This window comes from Symphalangus syndactylus, chromosome 7 (assembly GCF_028878055.3).
Source record: "Symphalangus syndactylus isolate Jambi chromosome 7, NHGRI_mSymSyn1-v2.1_pri, whole genome shotgun sequence".
NCBI lineage: Eukaryota > Metazoa > Chordata > Mammalia > Primates > Hylobatidae > Symphalangus > Symphalangus syndactylus.
In genome coordinates this window covers 79,473,538-79,492,300 of record NC_072429.2, presented here as the reverse complement: position 1 = coordinate 79,492,300, position 18,763 = coordinate 79,473,538, and the positions used below count along the sequence as shown (strand labels likewise).

Sequence of the window (18,763 nt, the reverse complement as noted above, 5' to 3'; positions counted from 1 at the left end):
CGCGGGGGCTCACGCCTGTAATCCCAGCACTTTGGGAGGCCGAGGTGGGCAGATCACGAGGTCAGGGGATCGAGACCATCCTGGCTAACATGGTGAAACCCCGTCTCTACTAAAACTACAAAAAAAATTAGCTGGGCAAGGTGGCGGGCCCCTGTAGTCCCAGCTACTTGGGAGGCTGAGGCAGGAGAATGGCGTGAACCCGAGGGGCGGAGTCTGCAGTGAGCCGAGATCGCACCACTGCACTGCAGCCTGTGAGACAGAGAGAGACTCCGTCTCAAAACAAAAAAAAAAAAAAAAAAAAAGATGTAGGATATGTAAGCTTGACTCCCAGAAGCTTGCAGTCCAGCTGGAGAGAAGGGGTACATATATTGAAATTTGTTCATTAGTACATTGACCATCAACCCACATATGCAGATTGACTGATATGGACATAGTCACCTGATATAATTGCTGTCTTCTTCATCTTGAGATGTTGATGTCATTTCTGCTCTGTGTTAATCAACACTGTAAATAGATGTCACAAAAACATGGTGTATTTTTAAATGCACAAAGAATGTAATCTTGTGTTCCAACATCAAGTCTCTCACACCAACTAGATGTCCTACGATTCAATTCAATTCTGACACTAACTACCCGGAGTGAGAGTCAGCTCCCACAAGTTAAAGAGCAAGGTTCCTAATGGGACTATTCTTAGTTCAGACACCAGTAACAAGCAGGGTCCGCAAACTACCTGCACTTCTGTCTGACGTGGCTACAATTTTGGGGATTTTCCCATGACCCCTCTTCAGTTTCAATAATTCACTAGAAGAACTCACGGAATTTGGGAAAGCACTATCCTTATGATTACTGTTTTATTATAAAGGATAAAAATGAGCAGCCAGATGAAGTGATACAGATAGCAAGGTCTAGAAAGGCACTGAGTGCAGGAGTTTCTGTCTCTGTGGAGCCAGAAGGACACATCACCCTCCCAGTACAGCAATATCTTCACCAAACAGGAAGCTTCCTAAATCTCCATGTCCTGAGTTTTTTTTATCAGAATTTTATTATGTAGGTATAACTGATTAAATAATTGGCCCTGTGATTGAACTTAATCTCCAGTCTCACTCCTTCCCCAAAGGTTGGGGGCAGGGTCTGAAAGTTCCAACCTTCTAATCACATGGTTGGTTTCCCCTATTCATTATCATAAACTCAGGTACAGTCCAGGAGGTTAATTATGAATAACAAAAGACATTCTTATCACTCTGGAAATACTAGGAGTTTTGAAACTCTGCTAGGGACCAGAGACAAAAGCCAGATATGTTCTTTATTTTATCACAAATGAATATGAATATTGCTTTATCAATTCTTAATAATATTCACACCTCATTTCTAGTCATTTGTTCTATAAACATTCATTGAGCAGTATGTTAGATTTTTTTTGTCTTACAAGGATCAGGCAATGAAAACGAAAATTTACTTAAGGATATGAAGGGTCTGGAAAAGCATTACGTTGGCTGGAATGCTCTGTCTCTCTTCCATTGGATCTCTGCTTCTCCCTGTGAATCTGTCCCATTTTCCTCCCTAGTCTGTTCAGTCCGTTCCATATTCTCTAGTCTACATTTCAGAGGAAGCTAGTGGCACAGAGATGGGCAAACACAATGACTGACATGACACTTCTCATGTCAAGCAGCCTGCTATGAAAGGCGTTGTAGGAAGAAAAATGTCCTGCCTGGCTTTCTGCTCCCCTATCATCTCTGCTTTCATAGATGATCACCTTTCCTCCAACAATAGACTCAGTCTTTCTCCAGGCTCTAGGTTCAATCCTGTCCCTTGTCAGTGGGAGGTGGATACTGAAGAATTCTTACCCCAGAATTCAATATAAATTAAATCTTAATACTAACCTGGTTCACACCTCGTGCTTCTATTGTAGTAATTAGAATTCAATTTTTGTTCTTGGGATCAAGCCCTCACCCTATAACTCAGATGCAATAAGTATTTAATATCTAACTAGATAAATTTGATAATCTGCCAATGCTGCAATCCAAATGGGATTAGATGCTGAATCACTCTTTGGATGTTAGTTACCTGTCTTCCTCCACAAACCTACACCTCTCTCTCCAGTCAACATGCTCACAATCAACGTCATAAGCATGGACATGAATAGAAGCCTTATGATCACGTACAAAATAACTAGAGAGTTAAGGAGCGGGAGAAGGAGAGAAGATACAAAGAAGTGTAAAACTTAGTGCCTGCCTTTGGGAGCTTGCTGTTTCATTGAACAGCAATACATACACTGATGTCCACAATGCAAAGCAGTTTAGGAGAAGTGCCATGTGGATGATCCAGACAGTAGGTGTTACAGATGTTCCCAGGAGGAGACACTCTTCCAGGTAGGATGATCACGATCAACTTCATGGATGTGGTGAGGTACGAATTAGGCACCTGAATGGGCAGTATTTTGAAGGACAGAGATGGGAGAGGAGGATTTGAATAAAAAAACAGCTGTAAAACAAAAGAAAGAAAGGATAAAGGAAAATGAATCTTGGAATAGTAAAACAGTTTGACCAGAGAAGAAGATTCAGGATGGGGTGTAGTGAAAGATAAAGCTGATGGTACTCATTCCTGTATACCCAAAGGCTCTTTTAATCAAGAAGTCCAGTCATGTATTTTCAGAAAAAAAAATTGTAATTATTAACATGAACAAAGCAAGCTACTATGAGATTGCCTACAACTGGGCTCAAAACGGAATAGTCTAGCATTTTCTGAAAAAAAAAACTTTAGAATGTCACTGTATGATTGGATACTGAACATTCCTTGAATAAATTATTTGGACTGAGTGTGTCAAAGGGAAAGATAAAATATTTTAAACTGCTGTTTCTGGCTCTACAGCTCAAAATGATGTCTGTTGGACTCAGCTGTCCCCTTTTATATATAAACAAAACAACCCTTACACTTTGTTTCTTTTCTAGCCAAGAGAAATCAGGTTCCCATGGCTTCAGACAGCTGTCACGCATTTCCCTGCCTGCCGCCACATGCGCGTTAGGCTCTGCAGATCATTACCAACGCCAACATCTGGCTCTGCTTGCTTTTTTTCAAAGAAGAGTTTAATTTTCCTCTAAGTTTTCAGAAACAGGAAATACCACGTGCACTTCAGTGGAATTTGGGATTAAATATTTCTAAAAGCAACTGCTGTTTTTACAAGACCTTTTGGAGTGATCGCTTATTTTATGGCTGTTACCTCTGCAAATTCTTTTTTCTCTCTGAATTGCTGTGAAATCTCCAGGGTCCCTTGACTTTTTATCAGACTGCAATTGTGCTTTTATTCATCCCCCAAAGAATTTGTTTCAGACTTTGCTGAGGGTCTGACCACCAGCCACACAAGTAACATCTCAAGCACCAGTTTTTGTTACCTGTTCAGAACCACAGGTTTGACCACTGCCAAGTGTATGAAAACTTTGGGGAGCCTGCATTCTCATTATCCCTCACTAGTATTGACCATCAACCCACTCTAGAAGGTGTTCTCTTCTTTGGGAGTAGAGAACAAAAGAAGAGAATTCAGCAGAAACTAAATGCTCTTCAGAGGGAAGTAGGAATAGGTAAATGGCTGATTCTTTCAGAAAATAATTATATTATTTTCTGGATACTGATACTATTTTCTGATACTATTATCCCCATTTTTCAGATAAGGAACCTTATGCAAACTGAAGAAGAAAGCCATGTAAACAATGAATAATCTTCCACTTCTAAATGGGCTTGTGGCTCACAGAGAAAGCCACTTTCTGCTGAATTTCCTCTTTCTGTCATCTGTTGTAGCTATATAACAAGAGACAGCTTCCATTTTAGGAAGAGTACAAGACTGAGAGCAGAAAAGTCTATTTGCTGAAAAGGTGTTGAGAGGGCGGGACTGGAGGAAGATGTATAAAGGCAAGAAATGACAGAAATGCTTTAGCCACTACAAGTCTTTCACATATTTCTAATGTTGGAGATGGCACAGCTCACTCCTTTTGGAATTGAATTTCAAAATCTTCCTTTCTCAATGCTGAAGTTTTGCTTGCTGGCAGGCATCTGGCTGGCTACTAAAGAAACACGCAGTTTTCTCTGATGCCTGCTTAAAATATGTTTACAAAAATTGTATTATATTGAAGTGATAAAGGCAGAAGAATTAAAAGTGAGCTTAAGGAATCTCTACCAACATTCTGAGTATCTACATCAGTTTTACAGGCACAAATCTTGAGTGTTGATGTCAGGATAGAACTTTAAGGAATGTGTAAGGTCAGGATGACAAAGGACAATGGGCGTGTCCATTCTCGAATCTGTAATATACAGACATTTCTTTAAAGCACTCTGTTTTCACTTTTATAGCTACCGTCTCTTGCCACCATAATTTCTTTCTCCCGGTAGAAAGATATGAAAATGTCAAGTCCTTAAGCCTTGCCTTTTCCTCCACAGTATAGTGTAAGGCCACAGAGCTACATTAGTAGGTTTTGCCCTGCTCTCCCTTGAAAGCCTTTTCTACATGATTCTTCTGTCCTCAGAGGAGCCCTAAAGTCACTCTTAAGTCTTCTGATGGAGAAGGAAAGTACTCTCTTAAAAACTACAGTCCATCATGGTTTACATTAAAATGATAGAATAGACATTAAGAGATGTCTAGTTTCAGATTCTAACTCTAGGAGAGATTTTGTAAAGCCCACCACTAATAGCTAGCATATTCGGAACCTAATACGTGCTTGAAGCTCTTGTTACCGTGTATTAGGTAATCAAAGATGGCAGTCACGTGATTACAGCTGATGGATGGAGATGCTGGGAGTGGGGGCCAGACAGCCTATGAGGTTTGCACTGTGCAGCATGGCCTCTCCCCCAGCTGCTCTCTCCTTTTATTAGTGGGCAATTTGGTTGGGAGGGAGGAACAAGTAACTCTTAGAGATTGAAATTGAATGTATATTTTGTAGTAGTTCTTTAAAGCATCTATCATGGGTTTCAAGGAATTTATAATCTATTTCTTAACCTCTGATCCCTCTTTCCTATAGACAAAGTCACACGTGGAATCCTCAGCACTTTAAGTTCAGGTAAGCTGTGAGTTGCCAGCAGAGTCTTGATTGCTTGCTCTCTAATCTTACTCACAGGCCATTGCCCAGTCTTATCTCAGAAGCTGCTGACACTCAGTTTCCACCAGCCTTTGCTCCTCAGCAACCAAAGGCCACTTCCTGCCTTCCTTCTTCCATCCCTAAATTCCATGCTGTCCCAGCCCCCGACCCCACTCCTACCTTAGCCCAGCATCCTTACCCATCACCTATTTCTTCTCAGGTTCAGGGTTATAATTAACACTCTATTAGCTTTTTTTGTTGTTGTTAATAGAGGCTTAAAAAACATTATGGAGCTAGCCTGAAAATCCTGATTATTTATTACATTGACTGCTCTAGATTGTAAATGAGCTAACTTAGACATGAACATTTAAAATGCAGGCACTTTGTAAGTTTCCTGCATTAGGGCAAGAATTGGGCTTTCTAATACTTTTCTAAAGTTTCTCGGGAAAGAAGACAGGACCCTAATCTCCCCCAATCTCATCTACACCAGGGATTCAGTGATAGTTTCCAGCGAAGTTATCAGCTGCTGCATGTGTTCAAACAAGGCAAACTTTGTAATAAGCCATGTCCACAAATCAAGCACAACTTGTATTAATTTTTATGGCAAGCTTATTTTTCACCAAGTGGCATCTAATTCCTTCCTCCCAACTGTCTCAGTCTTGCTGGTCACCTTGGACTCCCCACAGTTCTCTTATCTGGACTGTGTCTATGAAGTAGGTGAAGAGTTTCATGTCAAAGAATCCCTTTGAGTGAAATGGATGAAGAAATGTAATTAATAAAAATGGAGAATTTTTGAGCCTAAGCTTTCCAGCTCAGTTGGTAAGCCTGTGATTTTTAGCAGAAAGACTTTAATAAAAATCTATCCTAGGTACAGTTTCTGCATGAGGGAAGAATAGGTTCAGTGGAGTCATTAGTGTCTGTCTATATAATTGAATATCTCACTACTAGGACTTTTAGAGGCATTGAAGGAAGGAATTCTCAGCCAAAGAGTAGGTCTTGCTGACCCATAAGGAATACAGACCTCAGAGAAAAAGATGTAGCTGCGATTTCTGCCAGACAATCAATAGCAGCTGATGTGAAATAAATTCTAAATACAGACACAGTCAATATCAAGACACAGTCAATATTAAAGTACAGCCAATATAGTATCAAGACAATATTATATATTTCATGTATTTAATGCCAATAACAGTGGTTCAAAATTCAATAGCAGTAGGACACACTAATTAATAGTAACTTTTTATTTAATTAAATCTTGGATCTCTTGAAATCAATATACAAATGAATTATGTAAATATTTTGATTGAAATGTCGGGCACCTAAGAAAACAATGACAACTTTGGGTTCTTCTAAAGGTCCCAACATGACTATTCTGCTACCTTCATATTTAAAAATATATATATTTCTTATTAAAAACTGAAGTAAGTTTTACAACCTGTGATGTACCAGCTCCTTCAAAGAATTCCCTTTTCTTAGGAATTAATTTCATAATCACACCGAAGAATGGCTGTAATGGAAGAGTTAGATAAGAACTAAAGATAAAGGCAGGTAGAACACAGTTGGCAATATAGCACCCCCAGTCAAACCTCTGGATTAGAAGACTATATATAACTATCATATACTTGCTTGAAAACATTACTCAGACTGGGAGTATAGCCCATAGCATCTACCACAAGCACAAGAATTGATCCTGACACTTTTGGTTCTCTATCTAGGAGTGGCTTTGAAATACATTTGGGTTCCAATTTACTGATGGCAAATCCTGATATGAAAAATTTGGAAACGAAAAACAATCCTCAGCATGTTACTTGGTGAAAAAAGAGCAGTGGAAAAGGACAGAGGCTTGAGATTGGCTCCTGCCTGCATTAGTGAATTTGTCTAAATCACTTAGCTTCTGACCCTGGGTAAAATGAGGATGGTAATTACACTTGTCACCAGATAATGTGAATATTGCCCTTCAAACTCCTCAATGAAGCCTGCACTGTGTAACTGCAATGTCTTAGGACCGGGTTACTCTTAGAACATTTTGTTCTAAGTGTATCCTAACAAGTGTAGCTGCAAAACTGGGATGAAGACACAAAATGTATTTCCTCCCCACAAGAATGAAAGCCTTCCTAACTCCAAATTTACACACAGCCTGTAAAAGATGTGACTAGTAAACACAGAAACCATTTGCTTTATAAGGTCTGAATTGTCCTCTTCTCCAGAGTTGTAGAAGCCAAGTCCAACACTGAGATCCCTACTTTTATTCAAGTTCCACCATTAGTCAACTCATGTCCAGGGTGTCTTTAATATGTAAAATGGGGATACTTTTTTTTATTATTATTCAACTTAAGAGACCACTGTGAAATTTCAGTGAGGTAACGTATGTGAAATGTTATACTCCATAAGCTCTTAAACACCTGAGTTTCATACCATGCTCTGAAGCAAGAGGCCAAGTATCATTCCTGGGTCCGCTTCTCCAATGCGCTTTTCCAAGCTCTAGGCTGAGTCTAAACTTTGTTTCCTTCCACATACCCTTCCCTCTGCGACACACTAACATCCCTTACTCCATCACTGTCTTCCTTACCCTCTCCTGATGAGCCTTCTTCCCCAGCCAACTTTAAGCTCCCTTTAATATGTGTAACGAGTGTTCAATAGAGTGTATGTGTGTATATTTAATACCATTTATATGTTTTTTCTTGCTAAGTAATGCGTCATAATTTTAGAAAATTGGGACTAGTCAGATAAAGCATCCGCTGGTTTAGAATCCCTGACTCAAAGTCAGATGTCCTGAGTTCTAGACTTGTCTTGTCTCCTTGTAAGTGCAAAAGTTTATTCCCAATTCCAGGTTGCTAGTGTCAACTTGAAGTTTGGCCCAAACAAAACCCCTATCAGATTTATTTAGAGTGTTGATGCCAAATGGAATTCTAGAAGCCCACCTTTGCCCAGGGGCTGAGCCAGAACCACTGTCACTGGGGGTACGGCCTGGGCATTTGCTCTGCATTTTTTATAAGCCCCTCGGGTGATTGTCAGACAGAACAACTGTTTCAGAAGCTCTGTTCCAGGCTCTAGACCACATGTTAAGTAGCAAGGATGGGGGTCTGGACCTGCAGTATTGGCATCCTCTGAGAGCTTGTTAGAAAAGATGTCTCCCTCATTATCCCAGGCCTACTGAATCGGAATCTGGCATCTCAACACAATCCGCAGGAGATTCTGTTACACACTGAGGGTTTGAGAAGCACTGCTGTACCCTGGTATCTTTAGATGCCTACTGATACCTGGGCCCCACCCAGACTTTGTTCTGTACTTGCTCTGGGATGCGTCCCGGGCAAAGGGGTCTTACAAGCTCCCCAAGTTATTTTAATGCACAGCTACGATAGAAGATCATTGTCCCCCAAATGGCAACCCTTTACGGTTAAGCTGTAACCTGAGTTAAATTGGCTTTTGTGGGCTCCCCAGGGACCTTAAGGACCGCTTAAACGGTGCTGTTTAAGGGACAATGGGCTCCGGGGACAAGTTCAACCACAGAGCTTTGGGTTCATAAAACCAGGGCAGGGAAGACTTCCTGCATCTTCCCGCGAGCAAGCCGGGCGCCGCGCCGGTCCTCACCCGCTTGCACCCCCGGCCGGGCCCCGCCCGGCTCGTCCGCTCACGCCCCGCGGCCCGCCCCTCCTCCCCCGTGACGTGCCGCAGCGGCCAGGATCATGCGCACTCGCGCCCCGCTCCCCGCGCGGCTGCTCCGCCTCGGCGCCTGTCATTCTCCGCGGCGCAGCGGCGAGTGCCGGCTGCGGTACCCTCCCGCTCGCTTGTCCGTCTGCGCGCCCGCTCTGTGACCAGCCGACTGGGGGCAGGCTGGCGGCTCTGCCTGCGGCATCAGTTTTTCCCCTGCCGGGTCTCTAATTGAGCCGTGATTCCCTCGGAGCCAGAGACACGACACCCCGCGCTCCGGGGCTGGAAGCAGCTGCAGCGCTCGGGTCCGTGCGGCCGGGTGCAGTAGCCTCAGTCCCCGCCGCCGCCTCGCTGAGTCGTGTGCCCTGGCGAATGCCCGGCGCCCGGCACAGCTGAGCCAAGGCGACTGGTGCAGAGCGGCGGCGCCTGGTCCTGCACTTGCCGCTGCTGCCGGGCTGTGCCGGGGCGGCGGCGCTGAGCGCCGGAGTTTGCAGAGGCTGCCTCCGAGCGCCGTCCGCCAGGAAGACTCCCTGCCTCCTGAGCCCCAGTAAGTTGACTGTAGTTTCTGAAGTTGGAGGGAGCCGTGGGAAGGAGAGGTGCGTTTTTATCTTCTTGTGGGAAGCCGAGGGTGGCACCTCTTGTTAGCGGAGTTCCAGCTCGAGGAGGGAGTGCGGGGTGCTAAGAAGGGGACAAGGCAGATGGAAGGTCTGGAGTCCGGGGCTGGCTGACCCCAGCATCTCACGAATGTGCCGGTTGGAAATATGCTGGGAGAGGACAGGTGCTCCTAGGGCATTTCGACTGCTGCGTGCTATTCATTCCAAGCTCCTTGACTCTGTGTGTACGTTGGAGTGAAGGAGCTGGGCAGGGTCTTGTCACCTCCATCCTAAGTCCTCTGGGGAGTGTGGCCAGCACTGCGATGGATCTTTGGGCGAGCCATTTCTTTCAGGCCTGCAGGCTTCCCGCGCATCCCGCTTTACTCTTCCCCTAGGCAGAAGTTGCCAACCTTTTCATAATTGGAGCCTAGTCCTTTAGGGAAAAAACAACTTATATGTCGACCCCGTGTTTTATGCCCTAAGGCAAATAAAACGAGCTCTGGGCATGTGATTTCATACACTTTAAGAATGTAGGCAAGTCTCAAGAAATAGGATTCAGATAATGACACTTGGATTTCACCCTGATTGTCCTGCACCTCTTATGTAAGCCTCCCGGCTGGATAACTTTGTCTCTGCAGTGGCTGCAGCTGTGGCTCTCCATTCTATTTGTTTAAAGTCCAGCTTGAACAGTATTTAATGAAAATGCTGACATGATATAGCGGCCTGAAGTCTGAAACAGAGTGCACTCTTCACATTGGAGTGTCTTCTCCTAATAGGGAGCATGGGAGGAACAACCCAGTATATTTTTCATGGCAGCTCCAGGAATTAGACCCATAAATCATGTTTTAAAATAGCATGCATTGTGCAGAGAGCATGCAGAGGACCGCTTTTTGAACACATCCCCTTTGTTTTAGAAAAAGTGGAAATTGTTCATGCCAGACAATTGTTGAGTCTAAAAGTTAAGTGTACTGATGGGCCTAATTATCTTAATAAACAAAGAGCATGATTTATAGGTAGCTGCAGTGACCTACTTTGAAGAATAGAAATCTTTAACCTTTCTTTCTCAGCTGTCCCCAAGAGATTCCTTTTAAGCAGAGCTATGGATTGTCATCATTGATGTTTAATACCTGAGTTGATTAAACTTGTAAAAGGAATAGTACTTTGAAATACCATGCAGTACTGCTGTGTGACTGTTACACAGCGAATATTATAAATAAGAGGAATATTTGGAGTACTGGGTATAGATGTCATTAGTTTAACAAAATAGGTCATATCAAAACTTTCCTGCTAAATATATAACACATACATAAATATTTAATTTGGACTTGAAATTATTGTTTAAACCAAAGCTCATGGGTATGTTTTAGTGTAAGATTTATTTACATAATCTTTGAAGAGAGAAGTGCATTTATTTATGGTATTTCAGCATGCAGAACAAGATGAACTAGTTATAGGCACCTTATTTAAAATGTAAAGGGGTTTTTTTTAGGAATACTAAGAAAATACACAAATGTTATTTCAGAAGTTGAAAAGTTAGTCACATCAACACATTGCGGTTTGTGAGAGCATCCAGTGCTTATCTCTAGAAGAGATTACATCCAAGCATGGAATCTCAAACAGATTGACCCAGTAAGCACTATTGTAGCCTGGTTACGAGGACAAGCTATGGAGCCAGGCTGCCAGCTCTGGTACCGTCTGTTTGAATCTAGGCAAGTTACCCAATGTCTATGCCTCAGTGTCTTCATCTGTACAATGGGGATGACAGTAGTAGTACCTACCCCACTGAACAGTAGTGAGGATTAAATGAGTTCATAGACATACAGCTGTTGGGCCAGTATCTGGCATATTAAGCTTGTTCTGGGAAAAATTTTCATTGTTATGAAAGGAAATGCATCTTTGGACTCTATGGACATTGAATTGCTGCTGATGAATGTTAACAGAAGCAGTTCATGTGTATAATAGGAGAGAAGGTATAAACATTTATTGTGCACTGTCTAGTGATACAGACATCAACTGCTATTTAACACTGTCTTGCTCAATTACCACCACAGTCCTTTGAGGTAAGTGACTTCATCTCTACTTTAGAGATGAGAAAATGTAAGCTCAGTGAGATCAAATAGTAGAAATTGGAGCTGGCATTTAACCCACGTCTGTCTGTGTTGAAACTGTGTTCTTTTTGACCCTGCTGCCTCAACTTGCAAATGAAGTAGATGCATTATTATCCTCAATGTATACATGAAGAAATCTAAGCTTAAGGATTAAAGTATGCCAAGTGCTTAACAGCACCCACAACAGAAATGATCATAATTATTGTTAAATAACTTGCCCATGCTTCCATACCTCCTAGTGTGTGGTAGAGGTGCCAGGTCTTTCAATTTGAAGTGGATTCTGTTGCTTTATTATTTTTCTATTCATGCATTCAGAGAGTCAAAAAAGAAAAATTGGTGTGATGTTAGAGTTTACACTGGAGAGTGGTGTTCTTCGTTTGGTTTCCTGCCTGCACGTGTAGCTGCAGCAATTTACACAGTCAAGGAAAACACCACGGCAGCAGTACACAAACAGCGTCATCCCTGGATATGTGTTCAGTCCCAGCTGGAGAACTCCCTTGGGCAGAGAGCGGCCTTGCACTTTGCCTCATATTAAACTGCATGTTCAGAAATAGAAATAATTTATACTTACCATTAAATAAGCATGCTTCTTTCAAGCCTTAGTACCCCATGTAATGGGAAGCAGATTCCGGGGTGCTGTGTGAGCAGTACTTCCTTTAAGGTATCCATAGCTTGTTAGACTTCTCAGCTGGGTTCCAGAGGTGGGAAATGATTGAGAGGTCATGGTATTTTTGTGGCTGTGTTAGGTTATCACCCAAATACTAGATAGTGTTCTTGCCTTTTGTAAGTCTTGTTTCTAGAGATTAAAATCTAATTGCTATATAGGGCACATAGACCACAGACTGCTCACAGTCTGATTTAATTTAAATCACAGACTGATTTAGTGTTTAATGAAACCTCTTAGCTAATATATGCTAACACTGAATGGTGCTTCAATACAAATGCTCAAAGTTGGCTTTAAAAAAAAAAAAAGTCAAAACTCTTCAAGAGTTCTACTCTTCCTGTAGGCTGCCTTCATGTGCCTGGGGACACAATACCATAGTTGCAAAGTGCCCAAAAGAGCCTCTGCCATGGACCGAGTCATCTCACATCTCCCTGAATTATCTTCTGTTTCAACTTAACCCTTCTTTTCAGAGAACAGATATTCCCTTTTGCTTACTTAATAGTTAATTTCAAGTGTTCCCCTGCTCTGGGTTATTCTATAGTAAAAGTCTCCCCTGATCACTTTTGTGACTTGAATGAGATTCGTGATTTATTATTAACTAACTCCTCAGAATATACATATAGTTGTTTCATTTCTCATCTGTGTTATCTGTTATCTATTTAGTGGCTTATCTGTGTCACTTTTAAATCTCTGAATAATTTTCTTCTGACATCCATCAGAAGATACATGTAAAAGAAATGCAAACTAATTTTAATATGGATATAAATGAATGAAGATCATTGACAGTCATATGTACTGTTGTGAATTTTCTTCACTTTGGGCTTGAGGAGTTGGGAGCTGATAGTTCCAGAGCTCCTGCCTCATGCATTGTGAGAGGCATGCTGGGAGGTTATACAAGTTATACACACAAGCAGTTCATATGCAGCCCCGCAGAGACAGCCCCTGAGGGCTCGCTCATTGCTGAGTTCAAGGGCAGGGGTAAGTATGAGGGGAAGACAGCTCTGTACATAATTTATATGCCCACATTTCTAGTCCTTACTGGTTATCTTTCTGGATAAGAATTGGAATGAATAGCTTAAAGGGAGCACTTACTGTGCGTTGGCTGCCATGTTAAGAACTTCCCTTCATCCTCACTATGACCTCGTGTGGTAGTACTTTATTATCCTCTTTTGCGGAAGTGACAACTGAGGCCTAGAAAAGTCAGGCACTTGTCGAAGGTCACACTAGTGAGCTTCAGAGTAAAGAGTGGAGCCCAGAACTGTGCAAGGAGGCCCGTGATACTTATAGAACATTCTTCTGCCTCTGATTTTTGAGCCTTTGTGATAGCTAAACTCTATTGCATGGATTTATATATTACATAATATAGATGGACTATGTTATGCTTTTCAAAAGAATCCTATACTATCTTGCGTGGTCCCCAGGTGAAGGAATGGGGGGAAGACACATGCCTACCTTCTTAGCCACTGCCAGGAGCAGGAATTGACAGCACAGGAAATATCATCTCCATTATCTTTGTAGAAGAAGAGCTTAGGCTTAGTTTATGCAATGAGCTCAAGAAAGAAAACCACATGTCTGCTTTGTGAAATAGGAAGCGTAAAGCCTTCAGCTGGTAGTAGAGCACAGTGGGGAGGCATGTTAACTTTATCTGTGTTTAGTGTCACATACTTGCATCATTCTCATAAAAAAAGGAGAAGTGTGGAGACCTGAGATTTTCTTGGGTGATTTTTTTTTTAAATAAGTTTATTTAAATCTAAAAAAGTATCAGCAGTGAACTGTCATGGGAGAACCACATTGCTACAGCACTGTCATCTGTCATCCCATGAGACTGTGGTTTTCAAAGGAAATGAACGCTTATGTCTAACCAGTAAGGCTTTAAGTTTACCTTATAGTAAGAACATTGCATCAAATCTTCCATGTCTGTATCATAGCCTTTCTAACTCCAGTCAAAATGGAGGGTAAAAGGACAATTTTTTTTTTTTTTTTTTTATTATACTTTAGGGTTTTAGGGTACATGTGCACAATGTGCAGGTTTGTTACATATGTATCCATGTGCCATGTTGATTTCCTGCACCCATTAACTCGTCATTTAGCATTAGGTGTATCTCCTAATGCTGTCCCTCCCCCCTCCCCCCACCCCACAACAGTCCCCGGAGCGTGATGTTCCCCTTCCTGTGTCCATGAGTTCTCATTGTTCAATTCCCACCTATGAGTGAGAACATGCGGTGTTTGGTTTTTTGTCCTTGCGATAGTTTACTGAGAATGATGGTTTCCAGTTTCATCCATGTCCCTACAAAGGACACGAACTCATCATTTTTTATGGCTGCATAGTATTCCATGGTGTATATGTGCCACATTTTCTTAATCCAGTCTATCGTTGTTGGACATTTGGGTTGGTTCCAACTCTTTGCTATTGTGAATAGTGCCGCAATAAACATACGTGTGCATGTGTCTTTATAGCAGCATGATTTATAGTCCTTTGGGTATATACCCAGTAATGGGATGGCTGGGTCAAACGGTATTTCTAGTTCTAGATCCCTGAGGAATCGCCACACTGACTTCCACAATGGTTGAACTAGTTTACAGTCCCACCAACAGTGTAAAAGTGTTCCTATTTCTCCACATCCTCTCCAGCACCTGTTGTTTCCTGATTTTTTAATGATGGCCATTATAACTGGTGTGAGATGGTATCTCACTGTGGTTTTGATTTGCATTTCTCTGATGGCCAGTGATGAGGAGCATTTCTTCATGTGTTTTTTGGCTGCATAAATGTCTTCTTTTGAGAAGTGTCTGTTCATGTCCTCTGCCCACTTTTTGATGGGGTTGTTTGTTTTTTTCTTGTAAATTTGTTTGAGTTCATTGTAGATTCTGGATATTAGCCCTTTGTCAGATGAGTAGGTTGCAAAAATTTTCTCCCATTGTGTAGGTTGCCTGTTCACTCTGATGATAGTTTCTTTTGCTGTGCAGAAGCTCTTTAGTTTAATGAGATCCCATTTGTCGATTTTGGCTTTTGTTGCCATTACTTTTGGTGTTTTAGACATGAAGTCCTTGCCCACGCCTATGTCCTGAATGGTATTGCCTAGGTTTTCTTGTAGGATTTTAATGGTTTTAGGTCTAACATATAAGTCTTTAATCCATCTTGAATTAATTTTTGTATAAGGTGTAAGGAAGGGATCCAGTTGCAGCTTTCTACATATGGCTAGCCAGTTTTCCCAGCACCATTTATTAAATAGGGAATCCTTTCCCCATTTCTTGTTTTTGTCAGGTTTGTCAAAGATCAGATAGTTGTAGCTATGCGGCATCATTTCTGAGGGCTCTGTTCTGTTCCATTGATCTATGTCTCTGTTGTGGTACCAGTACCATGCTGTTTTGGTTACTGCAGCCTTGTAGTATAGTTTAAAGTCAGGTAGCGTGATGCCTCCAGCTTTGTTCTTTTGGCTTAGGATTGACTTGGCGATGTGGGCTCTTTTTTGGTTCCATATGAACTTGAAAGTAGTTTTTTCCAATTCTGTGAAGAAAGTCATTGGTAGCTTGATGGGGATGGCATTGAATCTATAAATTACCTTGGGCAGTATGGCCATTTTCACGATATTGATTCTTCCAACCCATGAGCATGGAATGTTCTTCCATTTGTTTGTATCCTCTTTTATTTCATTGAGCAGTGGTTTGTAGTTCTCCTTGAAGAGGTCCTTCACATCCCTTGTAAGTTGGATTCCTAGGTATTTTATTCTCTTTGAAGCAATTGTGAATGGGAGTTCACTCATGATTTGGCTCTCTGTTTGTCTGTTATTGGTGTACAAGAATGCTTGTGATTTTTGTACATTAATTTTGTATCCTGAGACTTTGCTGAAGTTGCTAATCAGCTTAAGGAGATTTTGGGCTGAGACAATGGGGTTTTCTAGATATACAATCATGTCATCTGCAAACAGGGACAATTTGACTTCCTCTTTTCCTAATTGAATACCCTTTATTTCCTTCTCCTGCCTGATTGCTCTGGCCAGAACTTCCAGCACTATGTTGAATAGGAGCGGTGAGAGAGGGCATCCCTGTCTTGTGCCAGTTTTCAGAGGGAATGCTTCCAGTTTTTGCCCATTCAGTATGATATTGGCTGTGGGTTTGTTGTAGATAGCTCTTATTATTTTGAGATACGTCCCATCAATACCTAATTTATTGAGAGTTTTTAGCATGAAGGGTTGTTGAATTTTGTCAAAGGCCTTTTCTGCATCTATTGAGATAATCATGTGGTTTTTGTCTTTGGTTCTGTTTATATGCTGGATTACATTTATTGATTTGCATATGTTGAACCAGCCTTGCATCCCAGGGATGAAGCCCACTTGATCATGGTGGATAAGCTTTTTGATGTGCTGCTGGATTCGGTTTGCCAGTATTTTATTGAGGATTTTTGCATCAATGTTCATCAAGGATATTGGTCTGAAATTCTCTTTTTTGGTTATGTCTCTGCCAGGTTTTGGTATCAGGACGATGCTGGCTTCGTAAAATGTGTTAGGGAGGATTCCCTCTTTTTCTATCGATTGGAATAGTTTCAGAAGGAATGGTACCAGTTCCTCCTTGTACCTCTGGTAGAATTCAGCTGTGAATCCATCAGGTCCTGGACTCTTTTTGGTTGGTAAGCTATTGATTATTGCCACAATTTCAGAACCTGTTATTGGTCTATTCAGAGATTCAACTTCTTCCTGGTTTAGTCTTGGGAGGGTGTATTTGTCGAGGAATTTATCCATTTCTTCTAGATTTTCTAGTTTATTTGCATAGAGGTGTTTGTAGTATTCTCTGATGGTAGATTGTATTTCTGTGGGATCGGTGGTGATATCCCAAAAGGACAATTTTAAAACCATCTTGTAATATTTTCAAAACCCTTCTCCTGAGCCCTGCTCCCTCTATTTTTTCTCGATTTCATACTGGCGCCAATATTTGTTCAATAAGTTAATTCATATCAACCCCTGGAGTTTGAATTATAAAGGAACTATTATGATTATAATATTTTGGCATATCCTGTTGTTCTCTCATTTGCCCCCATCCTTGATGTTATAGGACTGTATGATTTTTTTAACCTGAGAAGTGATTAAAAACGTTTTAAAAATTTAGTCTCCTAAATGTAGACTGTTTATTGCAGAGGACAGGGAAATTGGCCTGACTGGGGGCATCTGCTAGAAATGCAGAGCTCCTGAAATCCTGTGAACCTTATGGAGTAAGCAAGTAAAAAAAAAAAATTACGGAAGAAGAAGTAGTTTTAAGATTGGTCACTAGGCCAGGCGCTGTGACTCATGCCTGTAATCTCAGCACTTTGGGAGGCTGAGGAGGGTGGATCACTTGAGGTCAGGAGTTCGAGACCAGCCTGGCCAACATGGTGAAATCCAGTCTCTACTAAAAATACAAAAATTAGCTGGGCATGGTGGTGTGCACCTGTAATCCAAGCCACTTGGAAGGGTGAGGCAGGAGAATCACCTGAACCCCGGAGGTAAAGGTTGAAGTGAGCCGAGAAGATCATACCGCTGCACTCCAGCCTGGGCAACAGAGTGAGACTTTGTCTCAGAATAAACAAATAAAAATAAAATTGGTCGCTAACAGCTTTGTACTTCCCTCTGCCATTTCACAGATGTCCAGCTGACCCAATCCCTAGGTACCGTATCATGTATTCATTTGCAAGTAATCAGGTTCTCTTGATTTTCTAAAAGTACCAAAAGGTGTGACTAAATCAGCATTACTGTCATCTGCCATCTTTGTGTTGAGAGAGACCCAGGGTTGCATATGTAAGCTTTTGTGTGAATTTCTTCTCTGAGGAATGAAGGGTGATCAGATAAGTTCTCAGGCATCTCGTCTCACTGTATTTGTGACTCCATCATTACTATTAAAGTTGCTTCCCCCTACGCCATCCTTTCACCCCAAACCATACCCATTCCTTCATCATGCCCATTGTGGTGGAACATGATGAAACTTTTGGGAAACTTAAGTGTTGTGGGAGCTTATGTTCTAAGTCAAAGGAAAAAACACATAACACAATAATTTTTTTCTTTTTATTAAAAATAGCCAGTCCCTAATATAGCTATACACAAGAACACCACACCTTCTGCATTCAGCAGTTGGGAATTGCAACCAGAGTGGCCTTATTAATTTTTTCCTGGCACCTTCTAAGGAGGGCTATGAGCCTCTAATTCACATGTAATCAATCACTAGCAGCTTGTCTGTGTTTTCAGTCAATTTTAGTGACTGAAGGGTCACTAAATATCACAAGGGTGGTATTTATTCATTTATACATTCACCAGATATATATTAATATGATACCAGGCACGTTGTTAGATGATAAGACCTCAAATACCAGAAAATCCCTCTCTCTGCCCTCAAGAATCTCAGATTCATGAGGGAAGGAGACACTGAGCAGCAGTTGGAACCAGTGCTTAAAGGATGCTGGGCTCTGTCAGGAGTGCCTGACTCCAAGGGGATAACTTTTCCTAACGCAGCTGGGCTTGATCGAGTCTGGAAGAGCCAGTAGGAGGGTACCAGGAGGCTGAGGGTGGGAGTGGGCAGGGAGAAATTATTCTGAGAGAGGGAACAGGGAATATGGTGAAACAAAGGTACCAGAGAGGCGGGTTGTGGAACAGCTGGTCATTCCATGTGGCTGGTGCACATTGAGGATGGGGAATGAGACTGGAGATGGAGATCGGAGGCTGG

At 41.8% G+C, this 18,763-nt stretch overlaps 1 protein-coding gene across 16 annotated transcripts in view; it reads left to right on the top strand.

Moving 5' to 3' along the window:
* The first annotated feature begins 8,724 nt into the window (after positions 1 to 8,724).
* Positions 8,725 to 18,763, top strand: part of PAG1 (phosphoprotein membrane anchor with glycosphingolipid microdomains 1) — a 147,174-nt gene continuing 137,135 nt past the window's right edge. For 4 of the 16 annotated variants that reach the window (XR_010121904.1, XM_063643345.1, XM_055286603.2 and 1 more), the window contains exon 1: positions 8,725 to 9,261. The gene's annotated coding sequence lies outside the window, so the exon portion shown is untranslated. Of the gene's footprint in view, positions 9,311 to 18,763 lie in introns of all 16 variants that reach the window. The other 12 variants (XR_010121903.1, XM_063643349.1, XM_063643348.1 and 9 more) reach the window with 8 other exon arrangements.